Source organism: Meleagris gallopavo, chromosome 5 (genome assembly GCF_905368555.1).
Source record: "Meleagris gallopavo chromosome 5, MGAL_WU_HG_1.1, whole genome shotgun sequence".
NCBI lineage: Eukaryota > Metazoa > Chordata > Aves > Galliformes > Phasianidae > Meleagris > Meleagris gallopavo.
Genome location: NC_139408.1, coordinates 23830749 through 23836906, shown reverse-complemented (window position 1 = coordinate 23836906; position 6158 = coordinate 23830749).

Sequence of the window (6158 nt, the reverse complement as noted above, 5' to 3'; positions counted from 1 at the left end):
CCAGCTGAGCTCTGAACACAGCAAAGCAGATTTTGGTTTCACTCTCTGTTTCCAGGAGATGAAAGGTAACTTGGAGAGCAATTTGGTGGCTTGGTGTTTACATGTGGGTCTGAACAGCTGCAGGGCAGGGCAACCTGCGACAGCAGGCAGAGAAGAAGAGCCACATAATGGCTCAGCAGGCACCTACAGCTGCCTTCTTTATTTCCCACATTCAGGCTCAAGCATAATCCCAAATCAACATCAAATTTCTCCGAAATCAAGCAGAAATCCCCATGGGGGCTTTCTGCCGTCCCTGCCTCAGAGCAACAGTAAAACAGAGAGATGCAGTGAGGTTTTGTGAGGAGAGACACCTTTAGGCTTCATCAGCTTTGCTGTAAGTCAGCTGGGTGAGAAGTCAGCTGGATCATTTTTACTTCTACTTCCACTGCTGCTGAGCATCACTCATGTGTAGGAGCTGGAGTGCAGGTCTCAATTAGATAAACTTAAATAGGGACATTTCCGTATCAAGAATTTGGCTCTAAGACTGAAGATTCTTCTCTTGTAATTAGAGGCACCATTGTTTTCACAGCAAAGGCACATCTTCATTCATGAGGGCTCCCATTATGCTTTCTGCAAGGTGGAAATGTCCCACACTGGGCATTGCCAAAATCTCCTCAGTGGTTCAAAAATGTGTTACTGCTTCCTTTCCTGGCATCATAATGCCCTGTGCAGAAAGGGTCTGGGGGACGTTCAGAAAGACACACTTCCTATGTGACCAGAGAACGATGCTCTCTGACTGCCTGGTACTGTTATATTTGTGTTGTACCACATGGCTCCAGATATCTTGCAACGCATATCAGAAACCACCTGTAAAAAAAAAAAAAAAAAAAAAAAAAAAGGACACAAAAGAAGGGAGTACTGAAGTACTGAGAGTCAAACAAAGGTAGAGTTTATGGGAAAGTGTGGTGGGGGGAGGGGACAGGTACAAGGAATAGGAAGTCAGACTTTGAGCAAGTCCAGTCATGTTCCAGGGACCTGCTCTACCTGCCCTCCGTGTGACCGCAGCCCTGCCTGCCAACTGCAGGAGGAACGCAGCATGGCAAGAAGGGATCTCCTGGTTGGGATGTTCCTGTAGAGCCGATGTACCTGGCAGTGAGCATATCAGTTGGCCACAGCCTTACTGAAGGCATGTGTTGTGTGTCAAGTGGCTCCAGAGAGGAAACAAATGTTTATGGGTGATGTTGCCTACCAAGCTTAGGAAACTGGCTGTGGGATGGTGACAGAAGATAGTTCAGTCATCTCTGATCTACAGGTACATCTGGTTGCTGAAAGAGACCAGGCATATTCACAAGTAATCACAGCTTATTCTCCATTCCCCTCTTTATAGAAAGGAACAACGCCAATACCCGTAGCATCCGCCTTTCTCCAGTCCTGCAGAGCACAAGAGCTCAGTGACAAGACCCAACACTCAACAAAAAGCAAGCACTTAGGCTTCTCTATTTCAGAGCAGAAGCAGCAGACTCCAAAGGCAACTGCAAGCTGAGTTTAAGCATTCTGTGTTTCATTAGAATCACCAAGGTTGGAAAAGACCTCTAATATCATCCACCGTCCACCTATCACCAATATCTCCCACTGAACCATGTCCCTCAGTACAACATCTAAATGTTTCTTGAACACCTCCACCAACATAGCCATCCCAGGAAGGAAAGTCACTATGAGCTCTACGGTAGAAAAGGCATTTCTTGGAAGGAGCCTGGTGGGACAGTGACCTCCAGGGAAGGACAAGCACCCTGTACTCCCCACTGTCCTCTTTTCCCAGTTACTGCTCCTGAATCAAAGTCCCAAGGTACACCCAGCCGGGCAGTCCTCATCCCGACAACTCAAGTCAGCTGTGCAAGATAGGCAGCTCCTTTTGCCCTAAATACAGATCCTGCTTGATGCCCTCGCCCCATGCTGTCCCATCTAGCTGCCCTCTGCTGCAGTAGGCCTGCAAGGCAGAACCTATGGATTTATATGTGTTGTTCACCACCACTGCTCCCTGGCTTCTTCCTCACAGCCTGCTTGCAGGGAGCTGTAAGAAGAGTTTCTAGCCCACAGTCAGTTAATCACCCACAATTAGCATAAACCCAATGCAACAGCGGGGGAATAAATGAAAGCTGGGAAAGCCCCCTCTTCCCAGCAGTGGGATGAAGCAATTTACAGAGGGCCCGGAGGTGCGGGAAAGAAGAGCCTTTCATGAGGTTGCAGGTCCATGTGAAATGCTGGGCGAGGGCAGTCCAGGGCAGCACTCTCTCATCCCCAGCTGGGTTAGCCGCCGCAAAAGACACTGTGGTTGTTTCTGTTTCTGCAGAAGCCCAGAAGGTCTCCTCCTGCCATCCTGTACTCAGCCAGCGCCCCAGGAGCTGGCACAAGGAGCGGCACTAGTGGGAAACACGTTCCTCACAAGAGGAAGGCATTCTGCCAGTATGTTGGGGGGAATTCTAGCAGAAAGAAAGCAGGAGATTACTCCTCTGTTCAGCTCTCAGATCCTCTCCTTCCATCTGCGGCCTTGTGGGGAAAGAAGGGCCTAGAGGTGAAGAATACCTATGAAAACAAATAGGCATAGCTGGGGCTTCTGTCTGGACCTCACCTTGCTGCCCCAGGGTTGGCTGACAGAGGAAGTTTCTCTCTGTTAGCATTCAAAAGGCAGCATCTGGCTTCACGGGTGGTGTGCAAACTTACTCATTTTCCTGGTGGCCAGGTGTCAAGGGCTTTACAGCCTTGTGCGCCTCATAGTGCGACAGGAATGCACCAGAAAAGGAAGAAAATAAATTTTTGCTGGTTATGAACATGCATGTATAAATTGACGGGAAAAATGATATTGGGCACATGTGTTGTGCCAGCTCTTCCTTCTGTCTACAGCCCCATTATCTGAACAGATCCTGTCTCCAATTTGTCTCAGCAGGTGAACACAGAAATGAGGGAAAGGAGCATGGAAATGGTACGGCTGAGCAGCAGGGGGGTGGCGATGGAAGAGGCAGTTCCTGGGCACGTTTGTTGTGCATTTCGAACAGATTAATTCTGGCTTTAGGGAAAGGTAGAAAAACCTCCCCCTTTCCCAAAATACCAGGGCAAGAAGGAAAGGAGGGTTTGTTGACAGGGTGTAATTCTACAGCGTGAGCAGGGATAGTTTCTAAATATGAAAGAGAACCAGTTCAAACTGGTTTAACAGAAACTTTGTGCACCAAAAACCCCTAGTAAGGGCATTAGAACAGCAGCTGTGCATAGAACCATAGAATGGTTTGGGTTGGAAGGGACCTCAAACATCATCAAGGTCCAACTCCCCTGCTGCAGGCAGGGCATCAACCTCCAGATCTGGTACTAGAGCAGGCTGCCCGGGGCCCCATCCAACCTGGTCTTGAACACTTCCAGGCGTCCACAGCAGCAGCTCCAGCTACACAGCCACATGGTCCTGCTACAACCCCGACGCTTCCAGGTGTCTGCCCTTATGCAAAGGTCACAAATTCTCCCCCCACCCCCTAATACAGACTTGCAGCTGCTTCCAAGACAGAGAAAAAGAGTATAGGGTGAGTGCTCTAAGGTATGGCTGCCAACTTCTGACAAACCCAAGGGGAAGAAGACCCAGCGTGTGGAAGACCCAAAAGAAGCTTGGAGACCTGCAGTTATTTTTCTGCTCTCTGGAGGCTGTCCCAACTCTCTGCTGCCTCCTAGCTGGCTATGATGCTTGGAAGCTGATTGGGGCATGGTAACATGGATCATAATGGATGGGGAGGAAGGGAACAAGATCCCACAGCTTGAGGGACTCATTGATGGTCATGCCTCTCACACTGAAGTGTCCAGTGTCAGCAGCGCAAGATGTCCCCACTGGTTTGACATTTCAGTATCCAAGGCAGCACTGGTGGGACATCAGGAAATTGCTGCTCCTCCTTGAGGACACCTAAGGGGGGCTGGAAAACCACTTCGGGAACCTGCTCTGGCTGAACAACACCCAAATGAATAAAAAACAGCAATGCAACTGGCAGACTACAGGGGAGGCACAGGGAGCAGAGCTTGGACCTGGGTGCAGCTGGAGAAGGAATGAATGGCTCCCACCATGCCTACATGAGAGGGACACTGTGTAAAGGAGAGTTTCTGGCTGGGGAAGTCCTGGCAGCTCAAATTCTTGGGCCAGTACAATCAGCGCTTTACTAGAGAACAGCTGCAAATATTTTTTTATAATCTTGAAGTACGTAGCATGTGGGTCAGGTGTGTCAGAGGAGAACAAAGACACAATATACCCATCTATGCTGAGATATGTGGAAATTTCCCCTCTTCTTGCTAGAGTGTCTGGCTGGCTCCACCAGAGCCCTGAGTCTTTGCAGCTGAAGTCACCTGCTAGCTGCCATCTCCTACAGCCTCTCATGCAGGCAGGCTCTGGCAATGTGGTATACGCAGTAATTAACCACTGGACCTGGCTTTTGCCAGAAATCGTGGAGAGCTGTTACAGGAACCAGTGGCAATTTTCAAAACTCCTGATGCAGCTTCAGATGAGGACATTTTGGAGTGGTGGTCATTGATGAAGGGCTATAGTAACACTGCAACACCTCAAGTGGCACCTTGCTTTGGAAACAGATGTCTCCCTCTGACACTGGTCAGCCAAGCTACCTTGCAAAACAGCACCTCCTAACCTTTTTACAGTCCCTGTTGCAGAACAGAGTGTATCAGCTATAATTTCTCTTAAATAAATGTTATCATTGCTGGCTCTATTTCCCAGCAACTGTAAATTATTACAGTAACACACAGTTCTGTGCTTGAAGACCAATTGAGAGTATTTCCAATTTCTATCTCCATTTCATCAAGGAAAATAAGAGTGCCTGAAAAGGTTCATAGCCCATTTCCCACACAGATACTGCTTTAGCAAGCAGTGTTTGCTTCCTAAATTCTGGAATAGCCATGGCACTTCAAATCTGCATCTGATCTAATTCTAGAAGAATGTCTTCAAACAGGACAAGCGTTGCATACAGAGGCTCTGACTGACGCCACTGCCTTGCACAGACAGCCCCAGATCAGTTTGTGTACCCCCTTATTTAATGATTGCTGGGGGTTCATTTACTCATTCAAACCCCAGGAGGCTGTTACCCAAATGTAGAAGGAAAGAAAAGGGCAGAGCAATGGGGCTTTGAAGCTGCAGAGCTTTTCCTCAGTTGGGAGCCATGTTTAAGAGCTTAGGGCATATATTTGTAGAGCAAGTCTTGTTGTTCCCAGTGCTTCTAGTAAGGGGGAGAATGACCTTCAGGATTTCTTTTTACATTCCGCAGAGCAGGAAGACAGGCCCACTCCTCTTTCTGCCTGGGCTGGGAGCTCTCTTGATAACCTGAACAAACTGTTTGACCTCAAAGCCAAAATGAGATCTTCTTCAAGCAATAAATTAGCACGGGGAGCTGAAGCAACTTATCAGAAAGTAGCACATCACCATGGCCTCTACGTGGGAGACAATATTCTGATCTGCCAGGCAGGACCATCCCCTGTGGTGCCGGGGCAGCTGCTGTGTTTACAGAGCCATTGTGCCATAGGGGAGCCGGAGACACCCGATATTTAACTGTCAGCTAATGCTTCCTGCCTCCAGTCCCACAGCCACACAGGGCTCCCAGGGCCCGTTGGGATCAAGTCACCCAGAAGCTCAGGCAGTCAGTCCCAGGTCCTGGGACCCTCTGGGCAGCAGCACAGCAAAGCAGTTGCCATGGGGTGATATGGCTCTGCCCCGAAAAGATCAAGGCAGCACATAGCTGCTTGTCTCTGGCTGCAGGCAGGGGAGAGCCGGAGTTGCACGCTGTCAGGCAGAAGCAGGCAGACAGGGCTCTGCTCGTAGCGGGGTGTGCAGGCAGGGCAGGGTGACCCCACACGGTGCAACTTGGGCTTGCAAGGCTCGGGTGTGCAGCTCAGCAGTAACAGAGGCTCTGAGCTTCCCTGTGCTGTGCTGTAATGACTTCCTGATGCCCCTCCTGCCCTCCATCGCAGCTTAAAATACAATGATGTGCCTTAAGTGAATGAATGTAATAACAGCCTTCTCTCTTAGGGTATGTCAAGAGAGGCAGCCTTGGCTTCCAATGTCCACCATGAGTTGCCCACTCCACGCCAGGACTGGTGACTCCATCAGCAGGCCAGAGTGTCTCCTGGGTGACCCTTCAGAGTGCACACAG